Raw genomic sequence first — 23,614 nt, 5'->3', positions numbered from 1 at the left:
AATTTTCTATAAACACTGTATATAGAAAGAGAGCAGTGAGAAGCAAACTGAATGTTATCTAAAATGCTTTATGGGAGTGGACATCCCCTGCAAGCTCTTTCATCATCATGCGAAATGTACTTTTTATCTCCCCAAAATGTTACAAAATTATTTTATGCAAATACCAATAAGCTGAAGTAATGATGGTGTCAACAGAAGAACACAACATCAATTTACAACCTCTAAGCTCACATCATGCCTGTATTTTTAAAGGTTCAAGACACCCTGGAATACATTTTGGAGATTTTAACAGATGTGTGTTGAGCTTGAGTATGTGTGTTGAGCTTCAGTTAAGACGTTAGTCCATGCTAGCTTTGATTGTGGAGAAAACTGGATAATTTGAAGCTTTTGTCAGCAAATTTCATCTTTTGGGTTTAAAATAATTTTTGAGGCAGGATGAAAATCGGTGACTTATCGCGAATCTGCTAGTGGAGTGATGGCGCGTCGGTTTTTTATTATTACTCATGCTACGCTTTCTTATCCTATGAGAAGACCCTGCTTCTTTATTCATAAAAGCACATGCTTTCCGAAGGCAAAACAGACCTGCCAAGTTTTGAGACCCAATAGCCCCTTTCACACAGTGATACCGGTAAATATCCGGAAAATTTCCGGAACTACTTTACCGGTATATTCAAAAAAGCGCTGTTCACACAGGCGAGGACGTTACGGAAATTTTCCGGAAAAGAGCATTCACACATCCATTCCAAAATACCGGTAAATTCTGACATCATTCACCACAAATGAGCTTTAAACGGCTGCGCTTGTATTTGTAAACATTTGACTAAATTACAAACTCTGTGGATGATCAATATTGTGAACAACTTTCGCAGGATCACTTTCGCATGTCGAGATGTTCATAATATGTGCATGTGCAGGCGCTCACAGGCTGTTTCAAAGGCACACGCAAAGCTTAAAGGTAAACAAACAACGGCTTATCATAAGCATCTCATCGATGATTATTTACACAGTTGGCATTAAGTAGAACATATAAACGTGATCTGACTAACTTCTAGCAGCTAAATGGGTCTGGAAAAATATTCAAAGGTTTTTATTCTCACAAACCGCGCGGACGTAAATGCGTCTGACTGTTGTGATTGGCTAAAGCAGACGTCTCACGTCAGCACGTTCTAGACGTGCACGCGCTTATTACAGTAATCTTCCTTCTGCATTCACACAGCGCAGCATTTCGGCAAATTGCCGGTAATGTTACAACTTTTCTTTCCTGAAAATAGCCAGAACGAATTTACCAGTATTTTCAAAAAGGACCTGTTCACACATACAAGCTTTCCGGAAAATTGCCGGCAATTTTCCGGAAAGGTTTGTATGTGTAAAAGGGGCTAATGACATGCCCTGACACGGGTCGTATGTGTTTGTTTCCATGATCCTCGGAGGTTGTTGCATGTTTTCCCCACGATTCTGTCAGGGCCGAGACAGCAAAGCTGTTGGTTTGCAGCAAGCATTTTTGAGAGCTGTATGAGACTTTGTCTTTTATCAGTTGAGTTCATTCCCGTTTAGACACATCGCCTATATATCCTTACTGCTGTGTTTGAACCAGTCGATTGTTCGCACATGCTTAAAATCCTACAGATTACCAGCAGGGTTAATGGTTGGAATAGACATGGCAAGGGACTTGCCGCACTGCTATCCAATGTGTCTGCATTCAGGTCCGGGGATCAAGGTGAAGAGAAGTCCTTCTTATTTATAGTGTTTATATAAACACAGTTATCTTTATGGTGATATAACAACTTGTGGTTATGTGTATAAAAATTGGGCAAAGCAGTGGTACAGTAGGTAGTGCTGTTGCCTCACAGCAAGAAGGTCACTGGTTCGATCCTCTGCTCAGTTGGCATTTCTTTGTACAGTTTGCATGTTCTCCCTGCGTTTGCGTGGGTTTCCTCTGGGTGCTCCGGTTTCCCCCACAGTCCAAAAACATGCGGTACAGGTGAATTGGGTAGGCTAAATTGTCCGTAGTGTATGAATGTGTGTGTGGATGTTTCCCAGAAATGGGTTGCAGCTGGAAGGGCATCTGCTGTGTAAAAATGTGCTGGATAAGTTGTCGGTTCATTCCACTGTGGCGACCCCGGATTAATAAAGGGACTAAGCCGACAAGAAAATGAATGAATAAATAAATGTATATAAAATAACGAATGTAGCAGGACAATAAATTACTTACTATTTATTGCTTAGCATTTTAACTTTGTAAGCTATAAAATCTGCTTGGGATGAAGAACTTACTGTAGAAATTCCAAAATAAATTTGGGAAAAAAGTCATTTTTTAGATTCCAACCTGTCTCATTCCTACTGTATGTTATGTTTCCCAAATTACAGAGTTTCTGGAACAAAATATTTATTTTTTTTCAGTTACATTAGACATTTGGATTGAACCAGAACCTATATTAATTATATTTGGAGTTTCCAATTTTTGAGACTTACACGAGTATGACAACAGTTTGTTTCATATGAGCTGACCTCTGCCAAAAAAACTTACCCTTTTGTTTTGAAAAAAAGAAGAAGTTCCAACTCTTAAATTATCATAACTGATCCATAGAGTAGGTTTTATCCTGTTAAGAAATGTATAAAAAAGTTTATATTTGACACTGACCTGAGTTGTTCTTTTTGTGTGAATGCTGACGAAAAAGTGATACATTTGTTTTGGTCATGTCATCATATTCAGGAGTTTTAGAATAATTTTTTTTTTTTTTGTTAAGGTGAAGATTCCACCAGAATTTTTTATTCAAGTGAAAATTAATGTATTTGGTTATTTTAACTCGAACCCTACAAAAGAAAATAATGTTGTTGTTTTTTTTTATAAATTTTATTATTTTCTTAAGTGAATTTTACATTCAAAAATGCAAATTCTCAAATAGTAAACCTTCCCTTGTGGTCTTCATTAAATATATGGAGAATTACAAAAAGTAGATTTCAGGATCGAAAAATAAGAAAGCTTCAAAAACTCTCAAAATATGATCTGCTTTTAATATCTCCATATGAGTCATGTTAAATTAACGCTTGTTTTTTTAAAAAAACATTATTTTTTTTTCTTTTCCATCCCTCTCTTCTGTTTATTTCCTTTTTTTCCATTGTGCCATATTGTACTGTACTTTTTATCTTGTTGATTGATATTGTAATTTATGTTTTATTGACGGTTATGTATGTTCCTGGATTGAGAAATAAAAAAGTTTAATTATTCTGACAAAAATCTTGTATACCCTAATAGACAAGGTTTTGTTATTTGAAACAATGTAGTGCCCTTTTGTTTTTACTTTCTACAAGCGTGTGATTAATATGTTTACCATGCCTTTACTTTTACCATTGGATAGCACTGGTGGGTGGTTGGTTGGGGAAATGCATGTTTATTTTTTGTTTAATTATTATTTTTAATGAGTATTAGTTGTTGTTGTTTTTTTAATGTCTAGTTGTTCAAATATAAGTTTTATGTTTATATTTAAAAAAAAAGGTGTATTCAGGAGTAAATATCTGCTAAAATTTCTAATAAAAAACCATTTAAACCACAAACCCGACAGTTGCAAACCATAGTCAATTATAGGACAATGTCCAATGAAAATGAATATATTAAAAAGGCCAAAGATTAATTCTTATTAATATGTCCATGATTTAATTTACAGGGGAGCTGAACTTTTGCCCCAGGTGAGAAGACAGTAGGGTGCCTTGAGCTATCAGTATGAGGAGATCTCAGGGAGTCAGCACAAGCATGAAATAACAGAGGCCTGTGCATTGGCTCTGTCCCCCAGGAGTAGCCTGAGCTGTCTCCCCCTCCGGCCATGAAAAGCAATCAAAAAGCTGAACAATCTCCCATGGACCTCACCTCACTGTTTAATTACAGCACAGACTCACCGCGGCACTCTGCCTCACTTAGCTTATCCACGGTCTAGAAAAAAGACATGCTGCAATGTGACATTTACATAGGAAAACACAGCTGTTGAAAAAGACATGGACTGAAAGAAAAGTAGGATTTGACTTGTCACATACAGGTATATATATCCCAGTACTGGGTTGTAGCTGGATCCGCTGCATAAAACATATACTGAAATAGTTGGTGATAAATCAGGGACTAAGCCTAAGGAAAATGAATAATTGAATGAATGAATGAATGAATGAATGAATGAATGAATGAATGAATGAATGAATGAATGAATGAATGAACATACAGGTATGTAGTGATTCCAGTATGAACTGTTAAATGCAAATGGTATATCATAAAAATGATTAATGGACCTTTTTAAAGTGCATTGGGTTAGAGTGCACTGACCCCTGGATTTACCCCTCAAATTAAAAAGCTTATTTTTGCCCATATTTGGAATATTGATGTAAATTAAGGAGCTCTAGTGCTCTGCAACCACCCAGCAAGCACAGGACATCAACATGACATCACATTGACGTTGTACACCAATACCGTAGGGATGTTGCGTGTTGTTTGGAAATGAAAATCGGGTTGACGTCAGAACCCAACGTCAGGCTGACATCAATGTCCAACCTAAAAATCAACCAAATGTCTATTGATGTTAAAGCTTGATATTGTGTGGGCGTTACCAATATATATATATATATATATATATATATATATATATATATATATATATATATATATATATATATATATATATATATATATATATATATATATATAAGCTTTAAAAATAATCACGCATACATGTGTATTGAACACTTATAGTCTACATGTGATTGTTGCCTCGTTACAAACATATGTGGCAAATTTCACAGTATATATATTAAACTAACATAAAATATACACTCAAAAGAATATTTTGCTGTATGTTTAAACTACTTATCTAAAATGATCTGATTTGACACAATTGTCAAGTTTTTGAAAGAGAGCTTAATTTTTTTTAATCTTCAATTGACTTCAATTTGTAAAAACAATTAGGTTAACTAAATCAATTTGTGTCAGGACAATATGAAGGAATTATGTGGGACCCAGTATTTTACAGTGTAATTAAAGAGACCTTAAGTCTCTTTTCCAAATTTTGCATTCTAATGACGAGCTGTGATAAGATGAGACACTCCATGCCTGGTTACACTTCCTGAAACTATAGCTGCGTTCGACTTCATGCAGCGTTGCGCAAATCAACCGAAATCTGTTTTAAAGCGGAGCATGCTGGTTAGAAATTTTATCCAGATTGATGCTGCGCTGATGCCATGTGACTGTCACATGTGGCATCAAAGTACCACAAGAGTGCTCCGAGATCAGACGATGGATTCAGACCATGCAGCATCTGAAGAGCGACTGCACGAGCTCTGATGATGACACCGATATTACACGATTAGCCAGGTTCACCACATGACAACAACCACGTTTTTTGGGTTAATTTTTTTGACAACTTCTAATTCATAAATTTCAAAACAAACAATTAACTTTTTATATCCTCTCTACCTTGCACACATCATGTTTATTAAAAGACTACAAATATCTTACTGCAGTAATCATGTTTTGTTAAAAATTCTGATTATAAAGGCTGGCTTGTTTGCACAGGTTTATTTTTGATCTTTTTATACAGACTATTTACTGCATTCAGCTCCATGAACGATTTAAATTATATACTTTAGTAAATAACCTAAATATTAAATCAAATAAGTCTTACAGTCTTGTAGCAAAATAATTATCATCATTGATCCTATCACCATAAAGGTTCCTTAACAAATTAAGTTAAATAACTATTTTACTAAATAATTATAAAATGATTTTTAGGATTATAAAATATATATTTCCTGTCGTTTATACCAGGTCTTTCTGGTAAACTTCTACTGAAAATGTAGCTCACTTATTTTAGGAATGTCGTCTTGTTCAATCTTTTTGGAATGCTTTCATTATAAAAAATAATATTAATCATTGTTTAAGACTTAATCAACACCTTGTTTTGAGTTTTACACTAATATTTATTGGAAAGTTTTATATCTATAAATGTAAAAAAATGTAAACCCCTTTTTAGCATATCTTAACAAGACGTATTAGCCAAGAGTGATGTTTATACTCCTAGAATTTGTGCTTATTGCTTTGTATTTAAATAGGCCTATTCGTTTTTTTTGTTTATATTACCCTCTCGTTTCCCCTTATTTCTCTCATGCTATTGTTATATATTTAATTTATATTTCCCTTATTGTTTAAAATTGAACTATAGTTTGTAGAGACTGTATTCTGTTTTATTTGTAAATCTTTTGTTGTTATAAATAAAAAAAAAAGTAAAAAATGATTACACCATGTGATCAGTCATCATGACTGCAGCAACTTTGAGTCCCGAAGTGTCCAGCTGTCTGGCTTGACAGGTCCGTTTTCAACTCCGCCCCCACCTGCGCTCGGCTAATCTCATTCATCACCGGCTGCAGCTGTGCTTCATGTCAAATCCACCTTGATTCCAGTATTGTTTTCAAAGTAAAATTCCCACATACATACATAGTAAGTAAAATGCAAGTATAGAAAAAAAATCACTGTTGTAATCTCAATAGAAAAGTTGTGGCCAATCAAATGTAGCCTTAACCATGCATATTAATGATCCCATCATCAGAGTTTGTGTTTTGTTCTGATTGGTTTGTTTTTCACTGGGTTTTTACACTCATGGGATTTACATGAAAATGTGGAAACAGGTGTGTGAGGCTCACAATATGTCATTTCCATACTGAACTCTTTATTATTCAGCCATATCCATATGTTCATTCTGTGGCAGTTTTTTAAGAGCTTGCCAGTGAATATTCTAATAACAAGACCAGTGTGAGAATAAATATGAACTAAATTATAGAGGAGCTTATAGGTAGTTTATTGGCACAATAATCGCTTAATCAGGCATAAATACTGATGCAGGAAATTTCAAAATGCCAATTAATCATCCAATTAATCAGCCTTGGTCTTACAAATTGAATCACTCAGTTTACTGTGACTCATCAAAGGTACTGTAGGTTTTCACTACATAATCACTTAGCAAAACTGTTGTTGTAATGTGGCTAATAAGGGATTTTTCCTACCGCAGTAGCTTAGTTGTAGAGAAGCTTTCAGAAATCCCTCAGGCCAAGGACTTTCAATTAAAAGCGCAAAACAATAGGCTCACAACAACAGCGACAACGCTCGCAGACAAACACAAATCAATGCAACTGAAGATTCAATGTTATGTTTTATGAAGAGATGCATGAAAAAACATAACAATGAGGGAAAAATGAGTGAAATGAAAGGAATGCTTCATTGTGAGGATTAAAACAAAATTCAGAACCAGAAATGAAATGTCTGGAATAAAGTGATGAAAAAAATGGATGCATTTTAGCTGCGAAAACACAGTTTCACAACATAATTTCTCTTGCAAAATGTGATTTTCCCTTGGTTCAAATACTTCACAATGCCATCTGGTCCCCTCAAAAAACACTCATCCTTATAGCCATCATCATAGGGTGCATTGTTGTGGCAACCATAGGAAAGAAAACCAGCAGACGCTATGACTAAACACTGGAAGAAAAAAAAAAAAAGAAAATAGCCCATTGATAGACTTGTGACTCAGTGAGTGAGCGGCACAGATTGGGCTGACATGGTCCTCAAAACAGCCAACGTATTCAATCGGAATGCAGTTTTTTTTATCCTTTAATAATATTACACACACACAGTTTCTATATGTAATCAAACCTGCACAAAACTCCTATATAACGTAAGAGTACAGCATCTCAAACACATTCTATAGTCCACACAAATCTACAGAGCATTGAAATCTCAAGCAGAACATGGATAATCACTGAAGGTCAGGAGTGATCGCAAGGTTTTAAGGCCAAGCTGCCAAAAAATGTCAAGTCATTACTGATTAAGCATGAATTTGTTCTTGAATTCTAAAGCATTTAAGAAAAAAAAAAGTACATTTTCTTACTGTAACTGAATAATCATTGCTAGTAAATGAACTATTTTATGCATAATAACACATGTGTATTAGGCATGGGTCGGTATAATATTCTGATGGTATGATAGCCTTGGATAAAAATATGACGGTTTCATGGTATCACGGTAGTGTGATTACTGCTCTAAAATATATTCTTTTTAAATGTCTGGGTAAAAAACTTTTTTTTTTCGTCTTTGAAAACAATTTATTTTATTCTTTGAAAGATTTAAAATATTTTGGCGCAGTAAACATGTCAAGCTAAACAATGAAAATTAATCATAGACTTTTGCTGTCTTCATTAGCTTCAAAAACATAGATTTCTTTACAATTTAAAATGTTATCTTTGGATATTTTTTTCTGCTGGAGATACTTTTGTTCTAAAAAACAACAAAAAGTACATAAAAAATCTTCCATATACCCTAGGAATGGTATTACAGAAAATTCTGGTGATTTTTAAACATTGACTTTTCCAAACCGTGGAATACCATGAAAACGGTTATCGTACCATGCCTAACATGTTTACTTTATTATTTAATTTTTAAAACTGATCTTATAAAATTTTTTTTTATTTTTTATTTTAGTATAATAATCAAGCACTTAGTGTCTGTAAAACCTGATTAGCTTTTTATCTAGACTTTTACACCACATTGATAACAAAAGGATAATTCACCCAAAAAAAAATAATAATCTGTCATCATTTACTGTCATCTTTAACGTTTATGAGTTTCTTTCTTCTGCTGAACCAAAAAATATATATATTTTGAGGAAGTCCAAAAACCTGTAACCATTGACGTCCATAATATTTGTTTTTCCTCCTATATAAGTCGATGGTTACAGGTGTTCATCTTTCTTCAAAATAATCAAAATTTTCAACAGAAGATAAATTTAAATAAATGTTTTATTTGTGCAGGAACTACCCCTATGGCATTAAATGCCTTTTAAGTGTTTCTGAAACTATTATGCACACAAATGTGTTAAACTACAATATGCAGGCATCCCTTGTAAGTAAGCAGTCCGCTTCCAATGTTCCCTATAGCAAGCCGACAGTTTTTTTTTCATTCCCAGTAAAACAACTCTATTAAAAAAACGGTAATGTTGAAATGTAAACGTTGGATGCTCACTATTTGTTTGACACCATGATGTCCCTTCAGAAATCTGTTTATGTAAGCTGCTCCTGAAACCATGATGTTCCAAAAATGCTGTCAATGTAGGGAGCTCACTACAGCATGTCTTTCGACACATGCCAAAAAAAAAACCTTGGTTTCGAGACAAGTGTCAGAAGTGTGCAGGGTTTAACGAAGCCAAAAGTCGCAGTACTACACACTCTACGAATACCACCTAATCACATCACGTAATATCAGTGTTCACTATTTAAAAGCAGTGATGAAATGCATGCATATTGATAAAGTGTTGCGTTTTCATTCGCATCTCACGCAGAACAGCACGTCAGATCACTTACCCACTCTTGAAGCAGCCAAATAGTGGTTATTTCTTCACACCGAGAGCTTTTCGCCACATACCAGCGTAAATGTTGAAATAATTTCCTTTATCAGAGGCACTTGTGCATGTTTTCGCGCATCCCGGGCCTCCAGTCAGAGAGCAGGTGGACGCGCCTCCCGTCAGTGATGGAGAACAGCCCGCTGATTCTCTTTCCTCTATCGCTCCATCTCCGATGACAGCAGGGCCGTGTCGTTAAAAAGCGGCGCTCTTTAGCTCCAGCACGTCTCCATCTGTAAATCAGGTGCTGGATGCTGCCATTGTTCGGGCTGCTGGATCTCGGTGTGATGGGCGCAGTCTCGTAAGCGCGCTCGCTGTTCCCCTCGCGCGTCTCTCTCCGGCTCGTGAGAGTGCGCGCGCCCTCAGTGCTCACAGGCTCGTGACGTGTGTGTGAATGGGAGGTGCTACAGGTGAAAAGGCCAAAAAGTTTGCTTTATTCCTTTTTTCAAAGTGAAGAGTTACCGCAATCACAATGAATATACACAGACATATTATAACTTTACTAGGCATAGGCCGGTATAAGTTTCTGACGGTATAATAACCTTGAATAAATATCCATGGTTTCACTGTCCAAATGTAAAATACAGTAAAACACCCTAAATCTGTTGAAACACGTCGATCTGATGGCGGTTAAGTTTGCAGTTGGATATTATTGGGAAATCGCTGACAGGAACAACTTTCACTTTCACTTCACGCATGGTTTGTGAATGAACAGACCACGTTGCCTACTAATTGCAGACGCGATGAGGTGTTTGCGCCGAGTTTAAAGTAATCCATCACAGAACTGAAGTGTGCATTACTTCAATCATTTTAATATAGCATATTATTAATGAAAGGCAAAAATAATAGTATAATATTGAGAGATAATTTTAATCTCGCGGCCCACCTGCAGGATCGCTGAGGCCCACTAGTGGACCACAGCTCACCGTTTGAGAATCCTTGCTTTATCGGATGAAATTAACCATTTGCAGTTGGACACAATCCAGTGGACATAATTCGGAACAGAAGCTTCTTTTATTGAAAAACTGCAGATCATTTTTAGAATTTACAGAATAATCTCGCGGGCCGGATTAAATCTTTATGCGGGCCTGATCCGGCCCGCGGGCCGTACGTTTGACACCCCTGGGCTTAATAGTTAAAATGAATCATTGATTTCTTTACAACAAATGAAAAATACATTAAATAACCTTACATATACCTTAGGAATAGTATAACAGAACATTTTAACGGTATTCCAAACCGCGGTAAACCTTGAAACCTGTAATCTTCCCATGCCTAAATCTGACCAGGCCATATTTCTAAACTTTGCAAATTACCCATTGTGTACATAACTGCACAACAAATATGGAGGCCGAGAGAGCTGCAATTTAAGAAAGCACATACAATTACAAAAAAAAACACCAGCAAATAAAGAAACAATCTTCATCAATTTGACAGCACACGTTTTGCAAATTCTCCCAACACAAACAACTGAAGAAACGTGCTGCAACTGGCCCTACCACCATCATTGCAACTGCTGCAGCCATGGTTAAGGAAACATATTATTTAAAATGCATTTTTTGTCATTCTAGTGCTTTATAAAAATAAAAATTAAATTTATAAAATTTATTAATTTATAAAAATTAAAACATGATTTCAAAGGAATTGTAACTAAAAGGATCACTTGGGTTCTAAGGAGACATCAGTAATCAAATTATTTGCCTTAATCTGAATAAGACAATAATATGATTAAGATGTTTATTTGAGTTGCTTTTTGAATGTTCCTTTCATGATCTCCTTTTACATTTATTCACATAATTCAATTAATGTTATTGCAGCACCACGATATTCACATTTTGTTACATGTAATTTTGGGTGCTTCATTTTTTAATTTGTTGACTTTAAGTGCAGTTTGGTACTTTCATTTTTATTCAGGAACAACACCAAGATATTGGATGTGAGTATGAACTGCTAAAAGAGTGTTGTTTTAATACAATTTTTTCTCCTGTATGGTGAAGAAAAAACTCTGCATTTCACAATGCAGGTGTCTGTGGTCCTGCACTGACTCAGTAGGTGCATAGAATAGTATCAAACAGCCGTGTGTGTATAGACCAGGGGTGTCCAAACTCAGTCGGGCTGGTGTCCTTCATAGTTTAGCTTCGACTTTCTTCAACACACCTTTCTGGAAGTTTCTAGTATACCTGGAAAGAGCTTGATTAGCTGGTTCAGGTGTGTTTAATTGGGGTTGGAACTAAAATATGCAGGACACCAGAGTTTGGACACCCCTGGTATAGACTATCCTCTCACAAAATGTGGTGAAAGTCCTACATGATGGTAATAATTTGCGGTGTTTACATGTCTGTACTGCACTTCAATAATGTGACTAAAATCTGCCCTCCACATGTCTTAATTAGATTTCTGTTTAGTTCGATTATGTTCTTAATCGAATTAAATTAATCAAAATTGCTCTTAATCAGAGTATTGTCTTAATCATATTAAAATTGGATTAATGGTGTCCATGTAATCGAACACAATAGAAAATGTTCATGTTTTGTCGGTCTTAGTACACAATGAAACTACAGAAGAGTCAAGCTTTAGGGCCTACTCACACTATGCCATCCATACCGCGCCAAGGCCCGTTTCCCGGATCGTTTGAGAAGCGTGAGTGCCCTGAATCGGGCTCAAGCACGGTTCACTTGGCCGGCTCTGGCCCGATTGGAAGAGGTGGGTCTGAGCGTGGTTCACTTGGACCCGAAACTGAAAGAGAAACGTGACTTTTAAGGGACTGTTTCATATGGATTTATTAATCATTCTTACTGTTCAGTGAACGCAAACTGCCGTAGTTGATTAAAGACACAAGCCCCTCACTGCACGATAGCTGCGCACCTTCAGCAGACCTCCTCATTCCTGCAGCACGAGGGCTTTATGATCGTATATGAGCGCCACAAGTGGCGGATCTGTTCGGCGAAATATCTGACTGCGTGTTACCGCATCCTTAAGGACTGTTTGGTGAAATATTTGACTGCATGTCACTGCATAACAAACGACTGAAACGATATAACTAGAGAAATCTCCATTGTGCTGCTTAGTGAGAGAGTGCTTCTCACTGAACAGCGCAGCATCGATGACGTAAGCGTGCCGAGGCCCGATTGTGGTGTGAGTGCGGGTCGTCGGGGGAGAAGGGAGGGGGGACAATCGTGCTTTGGCCCGGTTCGAGGCAACTGTACCTAGTGTGAGTACGGCCTTAAATAGCAAAATATTGAAACTCTTTTTTTAAACATTTTGAATGAGATGCTTATGGTGCAATCCAATTCAATGATCTATGCTAAGCTAAGCTAAGCTAAAATTGCTCCTTTACAACCACAGTCCGGCTGAATGGATTCTAAAAACGGTAATAGTAAACTGTTAACTAGAGGAGTTATAAAATAAGGCTGTTTTCAGAAATTATGATCCTTTCATAAAATCATACATTTTTGCCCATTTTCATATGGCATTTTATTTTAACATGTACTATTAACACACACACACACACACACCTGAAGTTAGGCTACTACACTGTAAAACCCAAAAAGTTAAGGTAACGTTTGAGGAAACTAATTGCAACAAACCATTTAGGTTCAAAAACTAATCCTAATGAGCACTGCAAACTTATTCCATTTGTGTTAATGAAGCTTTTTAAACACAGAAAACCCAATAAATGAAAACAACTCAAACCAACTGAGTACTGTAAAACCCAATAAGTTAAGGCAAATCAAACCGTTTGAGGAAACCGATTGCTACAAATCATTTGAGTTAAAATTTTTTTTATCTATATGAGTACTGTGAACTTGCTCTATTTAAGTTTAAGTACTGAGGTACTCATTATCTTCAACACTGAGTTCAAAACTCTTCAAATGAGTAAAATTAACTTTCAGTCAATTTTGAGTTAACGACACTCATTTCATTTGATAAAGTTGACTGTTGGGTTTCACAGTGTATCAGATTCATTCATTCGTTTTCTTTTCGGCTTATTCCCTTTATTAATCTGGGGTCGCCACAGCGGAATGAACTGACAACTTATTCAGCACATGTTTTACGCAGCGGATGCCCTTCCAGCCGCAACCCATCTCTGGAAAACCCATCCATACACACTCATACACTAAGAACAATTTAGCCTATCCGATACACCTGTACCGCATGTCTTTGGACTGTGGGGGAAACTGAAGCACCCAGAGGAAAACCACGCGAATGCAGGGAGAACATGCAAACTCCACACAGAAGTGCCAACTGAACCAGCCAAGGCTCGACCCAGCGACCTTCTTGCTATGAGGCGACAGCGCTACCAACTGCGTCACTGCGTCGTCTTGTATCAGATTCCTATAGGTGCATTTTATTATTGTTATTATGTTACTATTTTATTTATTTTATGTTCTAATTTTAAAGCTCATCTTAAAAAAAAAAACAAATCATTCAGCCTGTGCTACTGAGCAAAGCAGCATATTCGAGGCGAGTGTTCAAAGCTGCAGTTTGTATAAGTGTTGCTCTCCCGCTGCCTCCATTTCCATTGTGTGATTCCCAGCCTACGTAGAGACATTATCCTGGTAAACAGTGAAATATAGTCCTCATTAAGCTCTGATCTTTGGAGGCAGCACACACATCACTATAGACATGGACATCTGTGGATGGTAAGGTTCATTTGGCCTTCCATCATAAACCAGCACAACATACTGTACAAATGCTTCCACAATTAAATGACTTCAAATTTGCGTGTGACATGCTGCCAAATATTCTATAAGAATCAGAGAGGAAGCTGTTCTTCATCACAGTTGATACTGAACGCACAAATAAAAAAAAGTACGATTCAGCCAAGCTAATTTAGAAATTTTATTTATTTTTTTTGTTCTTTCATTTACTTGATAATTAACCATGAGCAAATTGCACAAGTTGACAAGCAAATCCTGTTCATGTCACCAAAATACAAAAGTGTTCAAATGAGCTATGGCCTTTATTTTGAATTCAGTTGTTTAGGTTTCTTGTTTACTGTGTAGTTGTATTTTTTACAGTATGAAATTAAATGATGGTCATGTAAATTGATTAAATCAACCAATCACCAAAAGAAAAGATAAAATGACTGACATGTTAATAATGTTTCATGTGTTTTAATTAAGTCAGATTTTTAGTTTTTTAGTAAGCAAGCATAATATCCAAAATGTGATTGTTTTTTGTTTTTTTTTACAAAATTAGATGTTTAATAAAGTACTTTTTATTCTGAAGTCATAAAGAATAAATTTAATACAACTTATAAAGATTTATCCCAAAATAATAATGATAAAAAGGGTTTAGAAATGTTCACAAAAGCAATGTTTTTGCAATGGTCTGTCAGTACTATTTACAACAGCTTGTTTAACTTATGATGGATTATACAAAATGATTATTATAAACACTATTATAGAACACTAAATTAATAAACACAAAAGAATCAGCCAGAATTCAACCAAATGAACAAAAACTGACAATATTCTGGGCCACAGTTTGCTTTTATTCTAGCCCAGATCCGGCCCACACCAGACACTTACATCTGGACCACATGAATGGAATGATGGCTCTAAAGCGCTCCTGTTTATCAGATCTGGGCCACAAATAAGCCAAAGCAATCCCACATATTAATTATAATTCAACCAAATGAACCAGAACTGACCCTATTCTGGGCCACAGTTTGCTTTTATTCCGGCCCAGATCTGGCCTATTACTTCTAATAATGGATTAAACATTGGTAAACATCAGTGAATTATCTTTTTTGATCACAGGTTGTGCCTCATTTCATTTTGTTTGCTGTAATGAACAAAGTCTTCAAGTATACTCCTTGAAAAGATAATTTATATTAAGAGGTTCAGGGCTATGAGCCCAACTAAAGCAAACACTTTTCTCCACGATGGTGACTTTAGTTTATGTGGTCCACATATGTTTTACGATAACTGGGCCAAATTTGGCCTATCTCCTCAGGGCCGCTTTAGGCTAACAGCCACATTAGCCAGAGCTAACTGTGCCAAATATTTGCCAAAAGTGGCCCAAAATTTGTTTTAGGATAACTGGGCCCCATTTGCCATATCTTCTCTGGGCCACTATAGGCTCAAATCCACATTAGCCTTAGCTTACTGTGCTGTATATTCGCCAAAAGTGGCTCACATATGTTTTAAGATAACTGGCCAAATGTTTGCCAAAACTGGGCCACATTTTCATCTACACATGTGAGCCACTTTAGCCCCCCTTTGCCATTGTACAGGTGGGCCACTTCAGGCTCACATTCATTTTATCTGGGCCGAAGGAATACCACCAGTGCAGCATAACTGCTTAAAGTGGCCCACATTCGGATACTATCTGGGAATACTTCATCATCCTGGCAATGTAGGTGTTAGGACTGAAGAAGCTAATATTAATTTACATTGATGAGGAGGTTGCTTACTACTAGGAGATTTGAGATGCTTTCTGAGCTTTCCATGCCTGTTTTTCACCTCCCTTTCTTCATGTGTTCGGTACTTTTTCCTCTGTGTGATTTCATTTTATTACACAACGTAACTTCTAAATGAATTAGTTTTGTTTTCTTTTTATGCATGAATTTCTTTAGTTGTTACTGAAAGCTGGGAAAAATTTAATGCCAACAGCACCTTTAGAAATGTGTTTTCTGAAAAAAATGGTGACATGTTAGCACTGTTAGTCAATACTTAGGGTGCTTTCACACCTGTGAATCGATTCAGTTGTTCCGAAACAGAGATTGCAATTGTTACATTGTTGCTCTTTGCTCTTGGAGTGGTTCGCTTTCACATTGCAAAGTTTCTAATCGGACCAAAAGAGCTAAAACAAGTCACGTACGAGTAAACTCTCCTCACATTGGTCAAAGTGTCAGAGTTTATTTTGCAACGTCCCGCTAAACTGTTAGGAGAGGTGGTGGTTTGATGGTGATTAACGCGATATGTCTGAGGAGAGATGCGTTGGGGAGGGGTGAGAAGGGTGCGCGACGTAGCCTATTTGAGGACCGGGAGGGAGTTGCGAGATTACCGGGAGATCATCATTCGTTTGCGGGCATCCGGAGACTCGCGAAACTTCCTGCCATACTCATAATTCTCTCTTCATATAGCCGTATGCCTATTACACATCCCATAAAACACTGTGATTTAACTCTGCTCGGATCGGATCGCTTTCTCACTGCAATCGAACCGCTCCAGGGTTCGTTTCAATCGAGCCGAGACCACCTCATTCAAGCGATCTCAGAGCGATTACTTTGGCGCAGAACAGAGCGCGATTGCCCTGTTCACATATGCCAAACGAACGGCGCTAACTGGGCAATCGAGACACGATCCGAAACAAAAGTGTAGGTGTGAAAGCACCCTTATTTGACTCGCTATAGGCAGTGTTCAGCATAGTTTCCTCAGAGAAAGAACGTTGCTGGTTCGAGTCCTGGCTGAACCAGGAGGTCTGTAACATTTGCATGTTTTTTCCATGTCTGTGGGGGGTGGGGGGGATCTCAGGGTTTAAATTAGAAATTCGATGAAAAACTTTAACTATAATGTTACCTTCATAAAGGTATAAATGAGTAACTAAATCATACATATTAGAAGCACCCTGAAAAATACAAAAGGTACATTTTGAAAGAGAACCATCCCAGGTACAGCTTTTGTGAGAGTGTTTTCTGAGAGTGTACATGATCCGCTCTGTGCTATCATGTCTCTGAACCAGAGCATTATTTGTGTGTGTGTGCGTGTGTGTGTGTGTGTGTGTGTGTGTGTGTGTGTGCGTGTGTGTGTGTGTGTGTGTGTGTGTGTGTGTGTGTGTGTGTGTGTGATGAGGCAGTTTGTGAAAAAAGATGACACCAGAAATCAATTACCTCAATAAGAAGCATGTTTACACTGCTTCATTCATGCGTCTCTTTATAGTGCACTATGTGCCATTCACCATATAGAAACTGTAACTGTCAGTTTGAATGCCATAGTTGCCTGTATGTTGATTGTGTATGTGTGTGTACAATGCATTTTCCCTCATGGGGTTTGCTGTAGATATACTGTAGTATCCTTGCTTTCCAGGCTTCCTCCACACATTGTTATAACTAATAAAGGTAAAGGAACACAGATCAACACTGTCAACTTTATAGGTTTCTTATGTATGACAGTGTTTTGATGAACCCTCTGTATGAATGCTGGGTTACATGTGAATATTGTGACTAATTTCAGCTGTCTCGTGGGGGCGGGGCACTTAAGATTCAGGTGAGCTTTCGATTGGTCAGATGATACATTGAACAGCTGAAGTGCACGTCAATAAAACTGCTGGCAGAAGTGTGAAACTGTTCTGAAGCTTTGATTGCTTACATCTTCTAAATGCAACGTTTGTCTTTGTTTTGGAGCCAGTGTTGCCAATTTAGCGACTTTGTCTCTAGATTTATCGACTTTTCAGACCCCCCAGAGACAAATGTTCAAAAAAGTGACTAGCAACAAATCTAGCAACTTTTTTTGTGTGTTACTGGAGAATTTTATGGACTATCTATTGTCCATACTGTACCGTCTCTACTCTTCTCAACAAGCTGCGGGTGATGCCGCCAGCCCCTCCCCTGCCTCAGAGCACGAACAGGCGGCCCAGTCTTCATACAGCAGTCTCTCCCACCTGCAGCCTGACAGCAGATCACTCCTTTGCATATCGATGGCAAATGATTTAGCACCGGCAGTTTGAAGGTATTTCCCTTGTACAGTCAAACCGCTCTGCTGCTTCTTTATTTTACACAATTTAATTTGACCATTTATTCTTTTCTTTTTCACAATCACAGATATATAAGTTACAATTTCAGAACTTGTCTGAGTTAATTAAGTTTGAAAGATTACTGAAAATTCACTACACATCTATACTGATATACTGTATTCAAACAGTAATAAATTAAGTTAAATTGACATGCTTACATAAAGTATAGTGCTTATGTAAATACCCCTTTGTTGATCATAGGCTGTTAAAGGGTCACGAAACACCTAAACACATTTTTTGAGCTGTTGACAATCGTATATGTGTCCCACACTGCTAAAAACACTATTAAGACACCTATATTTCACAAAAAAGTGTAAATTGGTTGTTTTTGCGTTATTTCAAGCAAATTCGTACTTCCGGTTTGAAACAAATTTTTGAAGCTGCGTCACGGTCATGACATAATAGCCTGTATTCCAGCGTGCAGACTGGGCGTCTGTGCCAGAGTGAGTCTTATTACGTCTTACAGTGTGATGCATTAATGCATGAGTAAGGCTTGGTTCAAACCAATCAGCGCACTTTATTGTGCAACTTCATTAATATTCATTACTGTCACAGTGTTTAGACGACAGAGACGCCACGTTGTGTTGGCAAAACAAGTGTGAAGTGTTGCTTTTATAGTTTGCTGCAGTTAAGTTTTGTTTTCATTTTCTCTCTGAGAGCTCAGACTCATGTGTGGATTAACAGTGTATGCGACGCTCGACAACAATAACTTACGTGTCTAAGGAGGAACATTGTTTACCTGAGAGCAGTTTTCATCTGCAAACGCTGAGATCCGGATTCGCTTGTAGTCTTCTCTTCAGAAAGACGCGGCTCTAGTTACTGGTGATTGTCCTGTCTCTACAGATTTGGTAAGAGAGCGACCAGTGCTCTTTGTTTATTCAGTTTGTTCGTATCGAACTTACTATGGCACCGAGTGTAAACATGTTAGCACCACAACCAAACTTTAACCTCGTGTAGGGTTTTCACCGCATTTAGTGACCGGAATAACACACGCGACTTTCTGACACTACCTGCCGTGTGCATTTAAGTTTCCGGGAAATGCTGAGTTTTTTTTTCTCTCATTCGCCATGCGGTATCAAACATTGCATGAAAAATACACGCTTAGAGCAGATCCTCGAATCAAATATCTCGTTTGTCGCGAGGGGCATGAATGAATTCCCTGAATGAAAGAGCCAAACTGCAGTTAAAGTCCACCATTTAATAATTTGGCAAATAATTCGACTACAGATGTCCATGTAGGTTAAACACCATCACTTTCTCCTGTATGTGTGTGTGTGTGTATTTTGACTCTGAAACTCGCGCGTGCAAAATAGACACTCCCACACCATCCCACTTTTCTTCCTCCGACACTCCCCCCTAAACAGAGCTGGACACGCCCACTTTTCTGACTTTTTCCAAAGTAGAGGTGTGAAAACACCCTGCTGAAACGAGGGGGTTTCATGGCCCTTTAAACAAACAGAAATGGTAGAACATGATGACGTCAGTAATATGCAAACTAATGTATGATGTAATTAGCGACTTTAACTGAGATTATCGCCTTTTCATTGAAAATAGTTGGCAACAGTGTTTGGAGCACACTAGCTTTTAGATAAACTCAAGACAAGTCCAGAATAAGAGTGGAACATAGATTGATTTTTTCAAATGAATATTCATTTGTTTGAGTTCAAATGGTATGAAAATGAAGCTTTATTATCACTTTTTGATTATGGGAAAGTAATGTTTAAGTCATGATAGCTGGTAATAATTTTTAAGTGATCATTTCCTTTTTAATTTTTGCCTCCTGGACATATTGGGGTGTAACTTTGTGTCTGGAATAATTAATGGTTTGATGTCAGGTTTTAAGGTTTCTAGGGGCTCCATTTTAATGATGGTACAAAGTCTAAAGGGCATGAGGTAAACGCATTAAGCGTGAGTCCGAATCAACTTTTGCTACGTAAGGATGGAAAAATATACTGTGCACTTTGGCGCATGGTCTAACAGGGTTGTGCTTATTCTCTTAATGAGTTACGAGTGTATTTTGAGCATAACGTGCATTAAACCAATCAGAGTCTCATCTCTCTTTCCTTTTAATGCTGTTCACACCAGACATGGTGCGTGCAGATAAATTGCCATATTCATGCATAAATAGACCTGTGAACATTTTGAGTTTACTAGTTTCATTCGCACGCCAAATTCACTGAGCAATAGATGCAGATTCATGTCATGGGCATTGGTGACTGTAGCTTTAATGCTAAATGGCTAACATAGATTTTATTGAAAGAATAGCTGTGTTTATTTGCTTTATGAAGGCTGAAAAACAGCGTTAATTTATTTGGAGCTGTGTCTGATTCCACTTGATACTTTCAGAAGTACAGCCAGCTCTGTGAGTTTATCAACTCCTTCAGAAACTTAAACTGGATGATGGAAGCTTTTAGCTGTGTTTCCGACTAAACCAAGCCCAGTTCCCTGCTGAAAAATCCAGCTTAAAGCTGCCTAGGCAGGTTGGCTGGTTTTAGCTGGTCGACCAGGCTGGTTTTAGAGGGGTTTTGGCCATTTCCAGGCTGGTTTCCAGCCATTTCCAGCCTGGTCTTAGCTGGTCAGGCTGGGAGATGACCAGCTAAAACCAGCTTGACCAGCCTAGCCAGGCTGGGAGCCCAGCCAAAACCAGCTATGTCGAGCTTAAACCAGGCTGGTCAGGCTGGTTTTAGCTGGATTTAGCTTGTCATTTTCCAGCCTGACCAGCTAAGACCAGGCTGAAAATGGCTGGAAACCAGCCTGGAAATGGCCAAAACCCCTCTAAAACCAGCCTGGTTGACCAGCTAAAACCAGCCAACCAGCCTAGGCTGGTTTAAGTTGAATTTTTTAGCAGGGTGATCAACTGTTGTCCGATGTCGGCAGGAGGATTTCCCCCCGCTACACCAACAGGCGCTACGTCATAAGCACGGCGCTTCAAGAGAAAGCTCCTGATTGGTAAACAAGGCCGAAGGATGTCTATTCACATCTTTGCATTGACTTAACATGTAAATCACTCACGCTTGATGGTTCTTCCGCATCAGGTGTGACCGCAGCATAAGAGTCAGTTGCGTCACATCATAGTGCATTTGCTATTTACATGGCAGACTTTGCAAGTGACAGAACTGAATGCTTCACTAGTGAGAAACAGATCATCTGCAGCGCGAGGATAAAAAACGAGCCTCCTCCTTTTGGCTTCTTTACTTTTACTCTTTACTTTCGTGGATAAGGAAACGGTGTTGTACACACTCCACTGAAGACATCCATTAGCCTACATTTAATTTTGTTTAAGTGCAAAAGTTTGTTTAAAAACAAGTTTTAAATTCAGTTTATTTAATGAAAAAATGAAAAATAATACTGAAGTGTAGTTATAACCAAACACACCTTATGCCCCATATGGTGATGCATCCGTCTCCAAAACCAGACAGGTGGAGAAATTTAAACTTGTTTTTATTACAAGAAATATAAATATGCATATAATAAATACTACTACTACTAATAATAACATTATACAAGTGCAAATTGTCATGAATAAACTGAAAAAAATGTTTCCTCAAAATTGCAACGTGCCAACAATGCGCCTTAACATGACTTTTTAGGCCAGCACACCATGAGTCCAGAGAATGGTGCAAATGGATTTGTAGTGGGCAAGCTTCCTGAAAAATGTAGTGAGCTATTAGCTACTCTACCTAAAATGTAGCTTAACTACACTAAAAGCTACCCCCTGTGAAATGTAGCAAGCTAGGCTAAAAGCTACCTGGCAAGAGTAGCTTAGCTACATCTAAGCTATTTTTGCAATTTTTATTTTTAAATGGAAGCAACTTAAATCCAAGTCAATCATATCTAATTAATAAAACTTTCAATGAAACATTTGAAGCAAAACTGTTCAGGTCAGTTATTTCCTATAAATATTATGCTGTACTAAACAGAAACAAATTACAGTATATAACAGCAAAATCTCTTTTTGTGTATTGTACTGCTAGATGGATACAGTCTGTTTTTTAGTAAATACTAAGGTTGTGTTTTATTGTCTGACTTGTGGGTAAATGCTCTAAAGTTTGGGGTAGAATGTTTCTGTGATGTGCTGATAGTTTGTGCAGCGGGTAAGGAAATGCTCCTCTGTCTCCAACTCTGCTGGGGTACAGCATGAGCAGATGCGTCTTTCTTTGGGTTGCCAGTTCTATTTGTATCGGCCCGTCTCTACAGTCAGTTGTGAGCACTCAGCCAGTGCTGTGGTCCTCTTTTTTCATGTTTTTTTTTTTCCGGAAAATGATTGCCTTAGTGCCCCCACCAGTGCCGATATACAGCCATATGGCACTGCTACGAGTGTGATATTGCGTTTATACAACAGTTTGATGGCATAATTGTGTATATAAAAACAAAATCAAACATGGAGAGAGAGTCTCAAAAACCCATTTGTATGAGGAACTACTTTCTTCAGTGTTGGATTCAAATCATAAGCTGACAGTTAAACAGCTGAGCAAGCATCTTTTAAACTTTAGATCTGTAGTGTCTACTTTTTGCTGGCTGTATGTGGGTGGAGTAATACACAAAGGGTAAAGAGGCTGTACGGGTGCTGATATTAAATATATATATATATATATATATATATATATATATATATATATATATATATATATATATATATATATATATATATATATATATATAATTTTTTTTCAATTGTTAAATATTAATGGCATTTTCAAATAACATTTTTGTAGTTTCAAATTAAATGATTACTCCAGTCATTATTGCTTTTATTACCATTAATAATAATAATACCAACAATAATAATTAATATTAGAGTGATTTTTTTCCCACTGTTGGGCTGTGGCTGAAAGAGCATCCACTGTGTAAAACATATGCTAGATAATTTGGCAGTTCATTCTACTGTGGCAACCCTTCATTAATAAAAGAATTAAGCCGAAAAGAAAATGAATGAATGAATAAATGAATGAATGAATGAATGAGTGAATTAATTAATTAATTAATAAATTAGAGTGATTTCTGAATAATGTGACTCTAAAGACTGGAGTAATGAAGCTGAAAATTCATCTTTAAAATCACTAATAAATGATTAAAATAAATGATAAACTTCTTTTGAACAGTTATTTTATAGTGCAATATTATTTCACAATTTTACAATTTGTCCTGTATTTTTGATTTAAAAAAATGCAGCCTTGGTGAGCAGGAGAAGCGTATTTTTTTTTGAAATTTAGAAATCCTACTGACCCCAAACTTTGACCGGTAGTGTATGTTACTGTTGTATAATCACTATTTATGTCTAAATAACATGTATTTGTCTTAATAACATTTAACATGTATGTCTGCTGCTTCATTCCAGTAAATCAGTTACTCTTTCTTTCAGTGCACTTATAATTGGCTGTGCTTCATTCCGTGAATGAGAACGTCACTGTCCTGAAGCTGCCTGCTGTTAGTCATGTTGGTTGTGATGC

General features: G+C 37.2%; 1 protein-coding gene and 1 long non-coding RNA gene across 7 annotated transcripts in view; both read right to left on the bottom strand.

Moving 5' to 3' along the window:
* nexmifb (neurite extension and migration factor b) overlaps positions 1 to 9,765 on the bottom strand; it is a 156,481-nt gene extending 146,716 nt beyond the window's left edge. For all 5 annotated transcript variants that reach the window (XM_087281028.1, XM_087281031.1, XM_087281029.1 and 2 more), the window contains exon 1: positions 9,385 to 9,765. The gene's annotated coding sequence lies outside the window, so the exon portion shown is untranslated. The remainder of the gene's footprint in view (positions 1 to 9,384) is intronic.
* Positions 1 to 23,614, bottom strand: part of LOC147840776 (uncharacterized) — a 1,215,461-nt gene that overhangs the window by 618,623 nt on the left and 573,224 nt on the right. The gene's annotated exons all lie outside the window — the stretch shown is intronic.

This window comes from Danio rerio, chromosome 14 (assembly GCF_052040795.2).
Source record: "Danio rerio strain M-AB ecotype USA chromosome 14, GRCz13ab, whole genome shotgun sequence".
Taxonomy (NCBI): Eukaryota; Metazoa; Chordata; class Actinopteri; order Cypriniformes; family Danionidae; genus Danio; species Danio rerio.
The sequence above is the reverse complement of the archived record's forward strand: the minus strand, read 5'-3'. Positions and strand labels throughout refer to the sequence as shown.